Source organism: Ranitomeya imitator, chromosome 5 (genome assembly GCF_032444005.1).
Source record: "Ranitomeya imitator isolate aRanImi1 chromosome 5, aRanImi1.pri, whole genome shotgun sequence".
Taxonomy (NCBI): Eukaryota; Metazoa; Chordata; class Amphibia; order Anura; family Dendrobatidae; genus Ranitomeya; species Ranitomeya imitator.
This window is the reverse complement of record NC_091286.1, coordinates 148,127,964-148,145,148: the sequence shown is the minus strand read 5'-3', so window position 1 is coordinate 148,145,148 and position 17,185 is coordinate 148,127,964. Positions and strand designations below refer to the sequence as shown.

The following is a 17,185-nucleotide window of genomic DNA, read 5'->3' as shown; positions in this document are numbered from 1 at the left end:
ATGACATTGCATTAAAATGCAATAACGGGCGATCAAAAGAACGTATCTGCACCAAAATGGTATCATTAAAAACGTCAGCTCGGCACGCAAAAAATAAGCCCTCACCTGACCCCAGATCACGAAAAATAGAGACGCTTCGGGTATCGGAAAATGGCACTTTTTTTTTTTAAGCAAAGTTTTGAATTTTTTTTCACCACTTGAATAAAAAATAATCTAGACATGTTAGATGTCTATGAACTCGTAATGACCTAGAGAATCACAATGGCAGGTCAGTGTGGGATTGCACTTTTTTTGCAATTTCACCGCACTTGGAATTTTTTTCCCGTTTTTTAGTAAGAGAGCAGTCTCCATCTTAACCACATGGGTCCACTGCATCCTGATAGTGCATTTGTTTAGAGGCCTAGGCAGGTAAGCATGTCTGCCTCGTTTTGCTGTTTTTTCCGTTTTTTAGTAAAAGACATGGTAAAACCAATGGTGTCGTTCAAAAGTACAACTCGTCCCGCAAAAAATAAGCCCTCACATGACCATATTGACGGAAAAATAAAAAAGTTATGGCTCTGGGAAGGAGGGAAGTGAAAAATGAAAACGCAAAAATGAAAAAGGGCCGCGACTTGAAGGGGTTAAAAGAATGGTACAGACTCCTTTAAGGCCGCCGTCACACATGCGAGTTTTACGGACGTAAGAGCGCAGAATCTACGTCCGTAAAACTCGCAAAAAATACGGCACAATTATTCTCTATGCCCCTGCTCCTATTTGCCGTATTTTACTGATCAGTATTATACGGCTTTCTACGGCCGTACAAAATCGCAGCATGCTGCGTTTGTCACCGTACTGCGCAAGAAATACGCCAATGAAAGTCTATGGAAGCGTGAAAAATACGGATTACACACGGACAAGCAGTGTGACTTGCGAGAAATACGCAGCGCTGTTAGAGAGAAAAGCCGGTAATTCAGTGCGGTGTACAGTAAAATCACACTGACAGCTTACAGTAGAATAGGTAGAATAAATGTGTACACATAGAATAGGTATATATATATATATATGTCATTAGACACATATATGTATATATATTAATATTTATTCCAGCGCTAGACAGCTTGAAAGCCGGTAATTCAATTACCGGCTTTTTCCTTCTCCTTCCTAAAACCCGACATGATTTGAGACATGGTTTACATACAGTAAACCATGTCTTCTCTCCATTTTTTTTGCAGATTCCACACTACTAATGTCAGTAGTGTGTATCTGCAAAATTTGGCCGTTCTAGCTCTTAAAATAAAGGGTTAAATGGCGGAAAAAATTGGCGTGGGCTCCCGCGCAATTTTCTCCGCCAGAGTAGTAAAGCCAGTGACTGAGGGCAGATATTAATAGCCTGGAGAGGGTCCACGGTTATTGGCCCCCCCCTGGCTAAAAATATCTGCCCCCAGCCACCCCAGAAAAGGCGCATCTGGAAGATGCGCCTATTCTGGCACTTGGCCACTCTCTTCCCATTCCCGTGTAGCGGTGGGATATGGGGTAATGAAGGGTTAATGCCACCTTGCTATTGTAAGGTGACATTAAGCCTAATTAATAATGGAGAGGCGTCAATTATGACACCTATCCATTATTAATCCAATACTAGTAAAGGGTTAAATAAAACACAAACACATTTTTTAAAATTATTTTAATGAAATAAAAACAATGGTTGTTGCAGTATTTTATTCAACGCCCAATCCAGTCACTGAAGACCCTCGTTCTGTGAGTAAAAAAACATAATAAACCAACAATATACTTACCCTCCGCAGATCTGTAACGTCCAACGATGTAAATCCTTCTGAAGGGGTTAAAACATTTTGCAGCAAGGAGCTGTGCTAATGCAGGCTGCTCCTCGCTGCAAAACCCCAGGGAATGAGGCTAAAAATAGATCAATGATCTATATTTAGCTTCATTTGCGGTGAGGCGCCCTCTGCTGGCTGTTCATAGATCGTGGGAAATTACCTAGAAAGCTCCCAGGCTTTCTAGGTAATTTCCCACGATCTATGAACAGCCAGCAGAGGGCGCCTCACCGCAAATGAAGCTAAATATAGATCATTGATCTATTTTTAGCCTCATTCCCTGGGGTTTTGCAGCGAGGAGCAGCCTGCATTAGCACAGCTCCTTGCTGCAAAATGTTTTAACCCCTTCAGAAGGATTTACATCGTTGGACGTTACAGATCTGCGGAGGGTAAGTATATTGTTGGTTTATTATGTTTTTTTACTCACAGAACGAGGGTCTTCAGTGACTGGATTGGGCGTTGAATAAAATACTGCAACAACCATTGTTTTTATTTCATTAAAATAATTTTAAATAATGTGTTTGTGTTTTATTTAACCCTTCACTACAATTGGATTAATAATGGATAGGTGTCATAATTGACGCCTCTCCATTATTAATTAGGCTTAATGTCACCTTACAATAGCAAGGTGGCATTAACCCTTCATTACCCCATATCCCACCGCTACACGGGAATGGGAAGAGAGTGGCCAAGTGCCAGAATAGGCGCATCTTCCAGATGTGCCTTTTCTGGGGTGGCTGGGGGCAGATATTTTTAGCCAGGGGGGGGCCAAAACCGTGGACCCTCTCCAGGCTATTAATATCTGCCCTCAGTCACTGGCTTTACTACTCTGGCGGAGAAAATTGCGCGGGAGCCCACGCCAATTTTTTCCGCCATTTAACCCTTTATTTTAAGAGCTAGAACGGCCAAATTTTGCAGATACACACTACTGACATTAGTAGTGTGGAATCTGCAAAAAAAAATGGAGAGAAGACATGGTTTACTGTATGTAAACCATGTCTCAAATCATGTCGGGTTTTAGGAAGGAGAAGGAAAAAGCCGGTAATTGAATTACCGGCTTTCAAGCTGTCTAGCGCTGGAATAAATATTAATATATATACATATATGTGTCTCACTGACATATATATATATATACCTATTCTATGTGTACACATTTATTCTACCTATTCTACCGTAAGCTGTCAGTGTGATTTTACTGTACACCGCACTGAATTACCGGCTTTTCTCTCTAATATATGTGTCTACTGACACATATATATATATATATATATAGACAGTATATATATATTTTCTTTTCTTTTTGGGACACATGGATCACTTCTATAGCGGTATGTTGGTTTTGCTAGCCTGCGAGAAAACCACGCAGTACGGATGCCATACGGATTACATACGGAGGATGCCATGCGCAAAAAACGCTGACACACCCTGCCTACGGAGGAGCTACGGACCACTTTTTTCGGGACTTTTCAGCGTATTACGGCCGTAATATACGGACCGTATTGTTTTACGCTGTGTGTGACGCCGGCCTAATAAATCTTAATTAAACGATCCTTACGACCTCGCCCATTCCACTGACGCTATTGTCACCTGCAAAAGAGTTTAAAAATGCAAACAACAATATTCCTCACCTTTCCACAGAGATGATGATAATCCATTTGTCCCATGATGGGTTTAGCTCTGCTACATCTAGATGGCAGGCTGCGTGGTTGCAAATTTTCCCACTACGCTCCCGTTGACTTCACATAAGTGAAGTGAGTTCTTTGGCTGTTAACTCCCAGGAACTGTCTGACGGCATCGTGAGCAGGAGAACTTTCTCACGCTCACGGTGCCGTCAGGGAATAGGAGTTCACAGGGAAACACTGAACACAAGCTGCTCCATGTCACTGCTGGATGACAGGCTGTATGGTCACATCTGCTGGTTAAGAAAATTACGCGGATGCCTATGCCATTTTTTTCAGAAAAATAACCTTTTATTAGTTAAATACATGTGCAGTAAGCTGCATACACACCGTACTAATTGTATTTGTCACTGGCATCTGTGTATCTACCTATTCTATGAGTATTTACTGTATGTAATCCATCTATTCTGTTGGCTCCTGCTGTGATTTTACACTACGCGGCTGCTGAATTGCCGGCTTTTCTTCTATCTATCCATCTATGTAATATATATACATACTGTATATACATGTGTGTGTCACTGACATCTATATATCTATATATGTTTTCTATGTGTATATATCAATTCTATTCTAACCTGTCACTCTGCGATTCTACCGTACACAGCACATGAATTGCTGGCTTTTATTCTATTATATTTATATATATATCTTTATATATTTATATATATCTTTATACATTTATATATATATATATATCTACTATATAAAGCTGAATGTGTGTATGTGTGTATGTGTGTATGTATGTCCGGGATTGGCATCTGCACTGTCGCAGCTACAGCCACAAAATTTTGCACAGTCACACGTCTGGACCCCGAGAGCGTCATAGGCTATATTGTGAGGTGAAATTTTAACCCCGCGCGTTCCAATTCACCAAACTATTTTGCCCCTATCTACATAATGGGGACAAAAGTGAAAGGAAAAGTGTTGGAGGCGTTGAAGCTACAGCCACAAAATTTTGCACAGTCACACGTCTGGACCCCGAGAGCGTCATAGGCTATATTGTGAGATGAAATTTTAACCCCGCGCGTTCCAATTCACCAAACAATTTTGCCCCTATCTACATAATGGGGACAAAAGTGAAAGGAAAAGTGTTGGAGGTGTTGAAGCTACAGCCACAAAATTTTGCACAGTCACACGTCTGGACCCCGAGAGCGTCATAGGCTATGTTGTGAGGTGAAATTTTAACCCCGCGCATTCCAATTCACCAAACAATTTTGCCCCTATCTACATAATGGGAAAAAATGAAAGGAAAAGTGTTGGAGGCAAATTGACAGCTGCCAGATGTGAACAAGGGGGACGTAAAGAGTGAGAGCGATGGCGCCAAAGAGTATATACCGTAAAGTTGCTAAGGTGGGGCCCGACATGGGATACTCACCACACACGGGGATATGAACACACACACAAAATGCGCCACACACTTCCACGTGCTTGAACACATATCACCCTCAGCACACATTTCACCACACATTCTCCAACCTCGCCACATAAAAGTCGAAACACAAAAGTCGCCGCTCAAAACTCGCCACGCGCAGAACTCGCCACATGCAAAAACTAGGCTCTTGCAAAACTCGCCACAAGTGCAAAACTCACCTCATGGAAAACTCGCCACACGCAAAACTTGCACATGCGGAAAAATTGCCACATGCACAAAAGTTGCAACACATGCAAAATTTCTTCACACAAAACTTGCACATACTCAAAAGGCACCACACAAAACTCGCCACGTGCAAAACTCGCCATGCGCAAACCTTGCTGCACACAAGTTGCTACACTAACCTGTCACATGCAACTCGACACACAAAAAGTTGCTACACGCATGTTGCCACACACAACTCATCTCACAAAAGTCGCTACATACATGTCGCCACATGCAACTCAACACACACAACTTGACAAACGAAACTCGCCCTAAAACACACACAAGTCTGGTCTTATCCTTCAAAAATAAAAATCTGATTAATAAGCAGACAAACTACAACAAATGTACCATAAAGGAAATACGGCAGCTGTCAGTCACATGACCTGTCTATTATGTGTATGTGTCAGCTAATATATACTGCCAGGGGGAGGGCTTCCTGCTGGCTGGGGATTTATCAGGCTGCCAATTTAGCTTACAAATACTGAGGTAAAAATACTGAGCAAATAACGTGTGAACGAGGTCTAATACAGGAGGAGATGACACACAGGTATATACTATATACAGGAGAGATGACACACAGGTATATACTATATAGAGGAGGAGATGACATACAGGTACATATATATACAGGAGGAGATGACATACAGGTATATACTATATACAGGAGGAGATGACACACAGGTATATACTATATACAGGAGCAGATGACCTACAGGTATATACTATATACAGGAGGAGATGACATACAGGTATATGCTATATATAGAAGACGACATGCAGGTATATACTATATACAGGAGGAGATGACACACAGATATATACTATATACAGGGGAGATGACACACAGGTATATACTATATACAGGAGGAGATGACATACAGGTATATACTATATATAGAAGGAGATGACATTCAGGTATATACTATATATAGGGGAGATGACACACAGCAGGTATATAATATATACAGGGGCGATGACATACAGGTATATACTATATACAGGAGATGACATACAGATGTATACTATATATAAGGGAGATGACAAACATGTATATACTGAGGTGATGAGGTGAAAATGAAAGGTGTGAGGTGAAAATGAAAAGGTGTGAGTGCAAAATGAGAGGAGTGAGGAAAAATAATGGAGTGATCAGAAAATGACAGATGTGAGGTTGAAATGACAAGTGTTAGGGGGGAATGAGAGGAGTGAGGGAGAAAATGAGAGATGTGAGGGAGAAAATGAGAGATGTGATTGGGAAAATGAGAGGCGGGATGGGAAAATAAGAGAAGTGACGTGCTATAACTAACCACAGATATTTACTATGCCCAGGCAACGCCGGGCTCTTCAGCTAGTACATATATATACGAGGGGCGATCCAAAAGTAATGATAATCGGTTATTTCTATTGCACACAGAAATTAAAATAAAATGTTTTCTTCTCTCTTAGGTACCCACTAGTCCAGGAAAAAAAGATTACTTAAATAGACCATGATTCCCGGGAGCTACATTCATTTGAATATGAACTGCCGAGGAGTGAACATCAAAATGGAAAAAAACGAGCTCAGAGCTGTCATCAAATACCTCTGCTTGAAAAAAGTGACTACCAAAGACATACACAGCGAATTGGTGGAAACATTGGGGGACTCTTCTCCTCCATATTCCACAGTTGCACGCTGGGCCAAGGAATTTAAGCTGGGAAGAACATCGACGGAAAATAACCATCGTGAAGGACGCCCATCCACGTCCCTCAATGAAGAAAACGTGAAAAAAGTTGAAGAAGTTGTATTGGCAGATCGAAGAGAGGGTCAAGATCAAGAATTTTTTTCGAAGGGAATTCTAAGTTTAGAAAAGAGATGGACTAAATGTATAGACTTGTTAGGAGACTATATAGAAAAATAAATTTATTTTTTGACTATATTCATTGTGTTTAGTATTGATTATCATTACTTTTGGATCGCCCCTCGTATATACACTGCTCAAAAAAATAAAGGGAACACTAAAATCCCCCATAACCTAGATATCACTGAATGAAATATTCCAGTTGTAAATCTTTATTCATTACATAGTGGAGTTTGTTGAGAACAATAAAACCTAAAAATGATCAGCGTAAATCACAACTAATATCCCACGGAGGTCTAGAGTTGGAATGAGGCGGCGGATGGTCTCCGGAGGGATCTCCTCCCAGACCTGGAATAAAGTATCCACTAACTCCTGGACCTTCTGTGGTGCAACGTGACGTTGGTGGATGGTGCGAGACATGATGTCCCAGATGTGTTCAATTGGATTCAGTTCTGGGGAACGGGCGAGCCAGTCCATAGCTTCAATGACTTCATCTTGCAGGAACTGCTGACACACTCCAGCTATATGAGGTCTGGCATTGTCCTGCATTAGGAGGAACCCAGGGCCAACCGCACCAGCATATGGTCTCACAACGGGCCTGAGGATCTCATCTCGGTTCCTAATGGCAGTCAGGCTACCTTTGGCGAGCACATGGAGGTCTGTGTGGCCCTCCAAAGAAATGCCACACCACACCATTACTGACCCACTGCCAAACCAGTCATGCTGAAGGATGTTGCAGGCAGCAGATCGCTCTCCATGGCGTCTCCAGACTCTGTCATTTTTGGCACATGTGCTCAGTGTGAACCTGCTTTCATTTGAGAAGAGCACAGGGCGCCAGTGGCGAATTTGCCAATCCTGGTGTTCTGTGGCAAATGCCAAGCGTCCTGCATGTTGTTGGGCTGTGAGCACAACCCCCATCTGTGGATGTCGGGCAGTCAGACCATCCTTATGGAGTCGGTTTCTAACCGTTTGTGCAGACACATTCTCATTTGTGGCCTGCTGGAGGTCATTTTGCAGGGCTCTGGCAGTGCTCTTCCTGTTCCTCCTTGCACAAAGGCCGAGGTAGTGGTCCTGCTGCTGGGTTGTTGCCCTCCTTCGGCCCCCTCCACATCTCCTGGTGTACTGGCCTGTCTCCTGGTAGCGCTTCCAGCCTCTGGACACTACGCTGACAGATACAGGAAACCTTGCCACAGCTCGCATTGATGTGCCATCCTGGATGAGCTGCACTAACTGAGCCACTTGTGTGGGTTGTAGAGTCTGTCTCATGCTACCACGAGTGTGAAAGCACAATCAACATTCAAAAGTGACCAAAACATCAGCCATAAAGCATTGGTACTGAGATGTGGTCTGTGGTCCCCACCTGCAGAACCACTCCTTTATTGAGTGTGTCTTGATAATTGCCAATAATTTCCATCTGTTGTCTATTCCATTTGCAGAACAACATGTGAAATTAATTGTCAAACAGTTTTGCTTCCTAAGTGGACAGTTTGATTTCACACAAGTTTGATTTACTTGGAGTTATATTCTGTTGTTTAAGTGTTCCCTTTATTCTTTGAGCAGTGTATATACAGCTCTGGCAAAAATTAAGAGACCACTGCAAAATGTTTAGTTTGTCTGATTTTTCTCTTTATAGGTATATTTATGAGTAAAATGTAAATTGTTCTTTTATTCTATAAACTTCTGACAATATGTCTCAGAATTTCCAAGCAATAAATTTTGTATTTTTTTCTGAAAAGGAGAAATGTTCAGAATAAAAAAAAACAGTGCTTTCAGACAGGTCAAAAAACACAAGGAAAAAAATGTGCCATTTGAATAAGATTTAGAACTATCATAAAAAAAGTCGCCATTTTCTGAGACCCGTAGCGTCGCCATTATTTTTTCAAGCGCAAAAGAAAATCCAGCTCCCCACTTGCAATTCCACACTTCTGGAGCACGGATAGCACCTGGGCAGGGTGTGAGATCTAATAGAGAAGACAAAAAAAAACAGCTCACTGATGAAGTCCAAAAAAGTGCATTTTATTTTCCACGGTACATGCAGCAAAGATTAAAATTGTGTCTTGACAAAAAAGAGAATGCAGGCATCTTTTTGACGCATTTCGAGCGACAAGCGCTCTTTGTCAAGATACCATCCAAGTGAACAGGATTTAAAAACATGTGCACACACCAATTTCCTGATTGCAAGCAAATCAATTAAATTGCAGGTGGGGAACCACTACAGCTAAACATATATTAGAATTTCCCATGCATGGCTACAAAAGATTCAAATGTTACATAATAACATACACAGGGACATTATGATAATAATTTATATTGACTCAATATTTTACAACCAGTTAATCAGTATTGAATACATTCCATGACAAATTACATATTTTTTGAATAACATAAAAAAACATAATATTTCTTTCTGACTTTAATTTGTCTCTGTTGGTGTGATGATTCATTTTCCAGATGTACAGTATTAGACTACTTTCCTTTCACAGGATATTTATCCCAATTATATACATCAAAGTTGGTAACATAGTAACATAGATAGTAAGGCCAAAAAAAGACATTTGTCCATCCAGTTCAGCCTATATTCCGTCAGAAAAAATCCCCAGATCTACATCCTTCTAAAGAACCTAATAATTGTATGATACAATATTGTTACGCTCCAGGAAGACATCCAGGCCTCTCTTGAACCCCTCAACTGAATTCTCCATCATCACCTCCTCAGGCAAGGAATTCCAGATTCTAACTGTCCTAACAGTAAAGCCGGCTTCAGACTAGGCATATGAAAATACGGTCCGTTTTTTATGGCCATAATACGCAGAAATGTTTCCAAAATAGTGATCCGTATGTCATCCGTAGGCAGGGCGTGGCAGCGTATTTTGCGCATGTCATCCTCCATATGTAATCCATATGGCATCCGTACAGCGAGATTTTTTTCGCCGGCTTGAAAAACAGACATAGAATGGATCCATGGGCTCAAATATACGTTAAAACATATATACAGTCTATATATAGACTCCCCGCTACAGGGGAGTGGGAAGAGAGTGGCCAAGTGCCAGAATAGGCGCATCTTACAGATGTGCCTTTTCTGAGGTGGCTGGGGGCAGATGTTTTTAGCCGGGGGGGGCAATAACCATGGTCCCTCTCTAGGCTATTAACATCTGCCCTCAGTCACTGGCTTTACCACTCTGGCGGAGAAAATTGCGCGGGAGCCCACGCCAGTTTTTTCCGCTATTTAACCCTTTATTTTAACAGCTAGAGTCCCCAAATTTTGCACATACACACTATACTATGTGTAGACATTTATTATAGCTATTCTATTCTAACCTGTCAGTGTGATTTTACTGTTCACCGCACTGAATTACCGACTTTTCTATAGAACACCGCTGCATATTTCTCGCAAGTCACACTGTTGGCCCGTGTGTAATCCGTATTTTTCTCACCTCCATTGACTTTCATTTGCGTATTTTTTGCGCAATACACTGACAAACGCAGCATGCTGCGATTTTCTACGGCCGTACAATACTGTATAATACGGATGCGTAAAATACGGCAGATAGGAGCTGCCCCATAGAAAATCATTGATCTGTGTGCAATGTGTATTTTCTGCGCTACTCATACGTCCATAAAACTCGCTAGTGTGATGCCGGCCTAAAGAATCCTCTTCTATGTTGGTGGAAAAATCTTCTCTCCTCCAGATGCAGAAAATGCCCCCTTGGTATAAACAGATCCTCGGAGAGATATTTGTATTGTCCCCTTATATACTTACACATGGTTATTACTTATTAGATCGCCCCTCAGTCATCTTTTTTCTAGACTAAATAATCCTAATTTTCCTAATCTCTCTGGGTATTGTAGTTCCCCCATCCACTTTATTAATTTTGTTGCCCTCCTTTGTACTCGCTCTAGTTCCATTATATCCTTCCTGAGCATCAGTGCCCAAGACTGTACGCAGTATTCCATTTGCGGTCTAACCAGGGGTTTGTACAGAGGCAGTATAATGCTCTCATCATGTGCATCCAGACCTCTTTGAATGGACCCCATGATCCTGTTTGCCTTGGCAGCCGCTGCCTGGCACTGGCTGCTCCAGGTAAGTTTATCATTAACTATGATCCCCAAGTCCTTCTCTGTGTCAGATTTACCCAGTGGTTTCCATTCAGTGTGTAATGGTGATATTGATTCCGTCTTCCCATGTGTATAACCTTACATTTATCATTGTTAAACCGCATCTGCCACCTTTCGGCCCGAGTTTCCAACTTATCCAGATCCATCTCTAGCAGAATACTATCTTCTCTTGTATTGACTACTTTCATAGTTTTGTATCATCTGCAAATATCGATATTTTACTGGGTAAATCTCCTACCATATTGTTAACAAATATGTTGAAGATTCAGTACAACGAAGGAGAAATAGAAAGGAGCACTCACCATCCAGAAGAAATGTTCAGTCTTTATTGTGGCATAAAATGTATAGCAAGGTCTCACAGGAGAACGTGGGTGTCACGAGACGACGGCCGTTTCACGCTGCTGCGCTTCTACGGGTCTAGACCCGTAGAAGCGCAGCCCGTAGAAGCGCAGCAGCGTGAAACGGCCGTCGTCTCGTGACACCCACGTTCTCCTGTGAGACCCTCCTTCGTTGTACTGAATTTTGGACTCTGTTTTTTCACAAGGCGCACCCGAACCCATAATACTGGCTGAAGAAACGCATGCTTTATGGTTTCCACCCAGTATCTCTGATTTAACCTGCTGTGAGTGCGGACTTTGACTCTTAACCCTGCTGTTCTGTTGGTCAAAAATGACCGACTTTGAACTTCAATATTCTTTAAAATATTCAAGATTCGGCTCTGAAACCCGTGGCCGACCGACCCATCCTCATTTAAGTCAATCAACCACAAGTTTCAGAACCGCATCTTGAACACCCCAAAAAATACCAAAGTTCAAAATAGGTCTCCCCAGACCGAACAGAACAGCAGGGTTAAATATGTTGAAGAGAATGGGTCCCAACACCGACCCCTGCAGTACCCCACTGGTCACAGCGACCCAGTTAGAGAATATAACTTTTATAACCACCCTCTGCTTTTTATCACTAAGCCAGTTACCCATTTACACACATTTCCCCCCAGACCCAGAATTCTCATTTTGTGCACCAACCTCTTGTGTAGGACGGTATCAAATGCTTTGGAAAAATCAAGATATACCACGTCCAATGATTCATCTATAGCTTACCTCTTCATAAAAACTGATTAGATTTGTTTGACAGGAGCAATTCCTCATAAACCCATGCTGATATGGAGTTAAAGAGCTATTCTCATTGAGATAATTCAGAATAACATCCCAGAAACCCTTCAAATATTTTTTACCAACAATAGAGGTTACATTTACTGGCCTATAATTTTCAGGTTCACTTTTAGAGCCCTTTTTGAATATTGGTACCACATTTGCCAAATTTTGGTAAAATCTCTAAAAGGTTCCCCACTAGATTTCATAAAAAGAGAGAAAAAGAAAAGGTTAATACATGCAGATTTATACATACTTCCAAATCAGCACTTGCAAAATTTTCTCAAGTTTATAATTCAGCACCTTCGATTTAAGTATCATATTGCACCATTAACTCTTTAGAGAAAGAAGGACCTATTCTGGCACTTAGCCACTCTCTTCCCACTCCCCTGTAGCGGTGGGATATGGGGTAATAATGGGTGTTTGGAATGACCTGATAGTTACTAATAATACAGGACAAGCTCTGAGACGTGGGAACTCTGCTGACCGCAATCCCTAATCCTATCACACACGCTAGAAATAGCCGTGGATTGCTCCTAACGCTCCCTATGCAACTCGTCACAGCCTAAGGAACTAGCTAGCCCTAAAGATAGAAAAATAAAGCCTACCTTGCCTCAGAGAAATTCCCCAAAGGAACAGGCAGCCCCCCACATATAATGACTGTGAGTTAAGATGAAAATTACAAACACAGAGATAAAATAGATTTAGCAAAGTGAGGCACGACTTACTGAACAGACAGAGGATAGGAAAGGTAACTTTGCGGTCAGCACAAAAAACTACAAAAAGACCACGCAGAGGGCGCAAAAAGACCCTCCGCACCGACTCACGGTGCGGAGGCGCTCCCTCTGCGTCCCAGAGCTTCCAGCAAGCAAGACAAAAATCAAAATAGCAAGCTGGACGGAAAAAATAGCAAACAGAGAAAAACAAGCAGGAACTTAGCTTCTGCTGGGAAAACAGGTCACAAGAACGATCCAGGAGCGAACCAGACCAATACTGGAACATTGACAGGTGGCATGGAGCAATGATCTAGGTGGAGTTAAATAGAGCAGCCAGCTAATGAATTAACCTCGTCACCTGTGGAAGGAACCTCAGAAGCCGCAGCCCCACTCACAACCACCGGAGGAAGCCCATGGACAGAACCAGCCGAAGTACCATTCATGACCACAGGAGGGAGCTTAACAACAGAATTCACAACACCCGCCACTGCTTCTTTTTCTCTCTTTTTTTTATAAGATCTAGTGGAGAACCTTTTTGAGATTTTACCAACTTTGATGTATATAAGGCAGGGTTCATATTGCGTTAGGGCAGTCCGTTCAACGCAAGTGCCATTAAAGATCGCGTTATGCGATCGTGCTAGCGCTGCAGACCGCGTCCGAGGGTCCATCACAGAATGACGGCACATCGCTAATGCATGCCAATTATGACATTCGTTAGCGAAGCGCTATATAATTGCAGTCAATGGGTGCGCTAATGCATCCGTTACATAGCGTTAGTGCCGCTTTGTAACGGATGCCGTCAGTGCATTGCCATTAACGCAATGTGAACCCAGCCTAATTGGGATAAATATCCTGTGAGAGAAAAGTAGTCTAATACATCTGGAAAATGAATCATCACACCAACAGAGACAAATTAAAGTCAGAAAGAAATATGATTTTTTTATGTTATCTGAAAAAATATGTAATTTGTCATGGAATGTTTTGAATACTGATTGTGTTGTAAAATATAGAATCAATATAAATTATTATAATAATGTCCCTGTGTATGTTATTATGTAACATTTAAACCTTTTGTAGCCATGCATGGGAATTTCTAATATATGTTAAGCTGTAGTGGTTCCCCACCTGTGATTTAATTGATTTTTTTGCAATCAGGAAATTGGTGTGTGCACATGCTCAGATTGTTTTTAAATCCTGTAAGTTCACTTGGATGGTGTCTTGACAAAGAGCGCTTGTCACGCATCAAAAATATGCCTGTATTCTCTTTTTATCACCCGTTATTGAATTTTAATGCAGTGTTGCAGCAACCAAGAAAACATAATTTTGATTTTTGTTCTTGTTGTTCGTTTACTGATCAGATTAATTATTTTTATATATTGATATATCGGGCGATTTTGAATACAACTAAACTAAATATGTTGTTAGGTGTTGAGATCCTGCCTCTGCACAGGGGGAATCTCGAACCATCTCTGCTACAGTCTCCCATTCTTCTCCAGCCGCAGTCTGCTCAGCGGAGACATCGGTCCCAGCGTCTAGCTCAGGCTGATATTGCACGACTGGTTACTGCTACCTTTCCAGCTTCTGCCATTGTAGCCAGTACTGGGCAGCGGCGAGCAGACGTGTTTGGGACTAAGCCCTGCTGTTCCCTTTCTGAGCATGCCCAGGGCAAGATCTCTCGTTGGAGATCAAGAGTCACATGCTTAGATACTGCAGCAAATCCCATTGGTAATTTAGGAAGGTCCTGAAGGTGTTCTTCTTCTGTGGCTGACTCCCATTGGTTTTTCTGGGAAGGTCCTGTTCTTGCTGCAGCTGTAAAAGGTTCGCATGGCCACACGGCCATGCGCTAGTGTACATTTGGAATCGTGTGTGTGTTGATGAGTGCAAGTCATTCTTTAAAATCCCCTCCCTTGTGTATGACTGTTCGCAAAAGGTGGATGCTTGCTGTCTAGCGCCCGACTAAGCTGTCAACATAAAGACACATAATACAGCGTCTATTGCTGTAACCGCCAGTGTGGCGCCGTGCGCTTATAGAGTGCTTTCATATCCCAAGTCTGGGTGGTTAGTGGCGTCCGCCAAAGCTGCACAGCATGCACTCTTGTGCTTTTAGTTATTTTCTGTTACTTTGACACCCCAGTTGCGGTGTCGAGCGCAATTGGTCTGTACGTACTCTAATCCTGTGTCTTGGGATAGAGTCCTGAGACTCCTTGCTTGCGCTCTTGGTGCGGTACTGCGGCCCTGTGACGCAACAGGGTTTGCTTCCTTCACACAGGGTGAAGTTAACTCGTGTGTGTATCCACATTGTACCGCCATATAGTCCGTCATTACTCAGCAGCAGGTTCCATCTCTGCACGGTGGACCCCGGGCTGCGAACGCGCCTTATACCATCTCTCTTATAATTTGGTGCGTTCCGCTAGCCCTAACATATGTGCATTTTTTTATTGTTTTAGTTTGAATTTGGTGAATGGGGGTGATTTGAACTTTTATATATATATTTTTTTAATATTTTTAAAAACATTTCAATAGTCTCCATGGGAGACTACAAGCTGTGATCATCCGATCGCTTGTGCTACATAGAGCAAGGTTGCTCTGTGTAGCAGAAATGATCAATTGCTATGTGTGCCGACCGCTGGGCAATCAGGCTATGACAACCACAGGGGCAGGGCCGGCGTCAGCACCCGGCGCACCTGGGCAAATGCTGGGGCGCTAGAGAGAGAGGGGGGCCCACTCACGCTGTCATAGATACAGCTGGGAGAGCAGAGCAGGAGAACATGCTCTCTCCACCCACAAAGTCACTGCTGGCTGCATTCTCTTAAACCCTATGTGCCAGCTCTGACACAAGCATCTTCTCACTCAGTCAGTGCAGCCAGGCAGGCACACATAGGGGTTAAGAGAAGGTAGCCAGTGTGACATTGTTTGTGGGCGGAGAGAGTACGTTCTCCTGCTCTGATCTCCGCCCCTGGCTAGCTGCAGTGCTGCTGAACTTATCAGGCAGATTCCGGAGGAGCTCCTATCAGTGCCTGAGTGAGTGGCACTGCTATATACTACATGGGCAGCTGGGCTGCTATATACTACGTGGGCTGGGCTGCTATATACTACGTGGGCTGGGCTGCTATATACTACGTGGGCTGCTATATACTACATGGGCTGCGCTGCTATATACTACGTGGGCTGAGCTGCTATATACTACGTGGGCTGCCTGCTATATACTACGTGGGCTGGGCTGCTATATACTACGTGGGCTGGGCTGCTATATACTACGTGGGCTGCTATATACTACATGGGCTGCGCTGCTATATACTACGTGGGCTGGGCTGCTATATACTATGTGGGCTGCTATATACTACGTTGGCTGCTATATACTACGTGGGCTGGGCTGCTATATACTACGTGGGCTGCTATATACTATGTGGGCTGCTATATACTACATGGGCTGGGCTGCTATATACTACGTGGGCTGGGCTGCTATATACTACGTGAGCTGCTATATACTACATGGGCTGCGCTGCTATATACTACGTGGGCCAGGCTGCTATATACTACGTTGTCTGGGCTGCTATATACTACGTGGGCTGCTATATACTACGTGGGCTGTGTTATATACTACGTGGGCAGTGTTATATACTACGTTGGCAGTGTTATATACTACGTGGGCTGCTATATACTACGTGGGCAGTGCTGTATACTACTATGTGGGCAGTGCTGTATACTACTGTGTGGCTGTGCTATATACTACTATGTGGGCAGTGCTGTATACTACTATGTGGGCAGTGCTGTATACTACTGTGTGGGCTGTGCTATATACTACTGTGTGGGCTGTGCCATATACTATTGTGTGGGCTGTGCTATATACTACTCTGTGGGCAGTGCTGTATACTACTCTGTGGGCTGTGCTGTATACTACATGGCTGTTCTATAAACTACGTGGGCCGTGTTATATACTATGTGGCTGTGCTATATACTATATGGGCTGTTATATGATATGTGGGCTGTGCTATATACTACGTGGCTGTGTTATATGCTACATGGGCTGTTATATACTACATGGCTGTTATATACTACGTGGGCTGTGTTATATACTACATGGCTGTGTTTATATGCGATCATGAATCGTGGTATGTGTTAAAGTTGGGCCCACTGAGACTCTTTCTCCCAGGGCCCTCAAAAACCTGGAGCCGGCCCTGCACAGGGGTCTCCTGCAGACCCCGTGTTGCCATGCCAACCCATTAGTGACACACTGT

At 42.8% G+C, this 17,185-nt stretch overlaps 1 protein-coding gene across 12 annotated transcripts in view; it reads left to right on the top strand.

The window, feature by feature from the left end:
• LOC138681586 (uncharacterized) overlaps positions 1-17,185 on the top strand; it is a 1,359,044-nt gene that overhangs the window by 152,872 nt on the left and 1,188,987 nt on the right. For 2 of the 12 annotated variants that reach the window (XR_011321942.1, XR_011321940.1), the window contains exon 3: positions 6,573-7,415. The exons of the other annotated variants lie outside the window; for them this stretch is intronic. The gene's annotated coding sequence lies outside the window, so the exon portion shown is untranslated. Of the gene's footprint in view, positions 1-6,572; positions 7,416-17,185 lie in introns of those variants that run through there. 12 annotated transcript variants of the gene reach the window in all.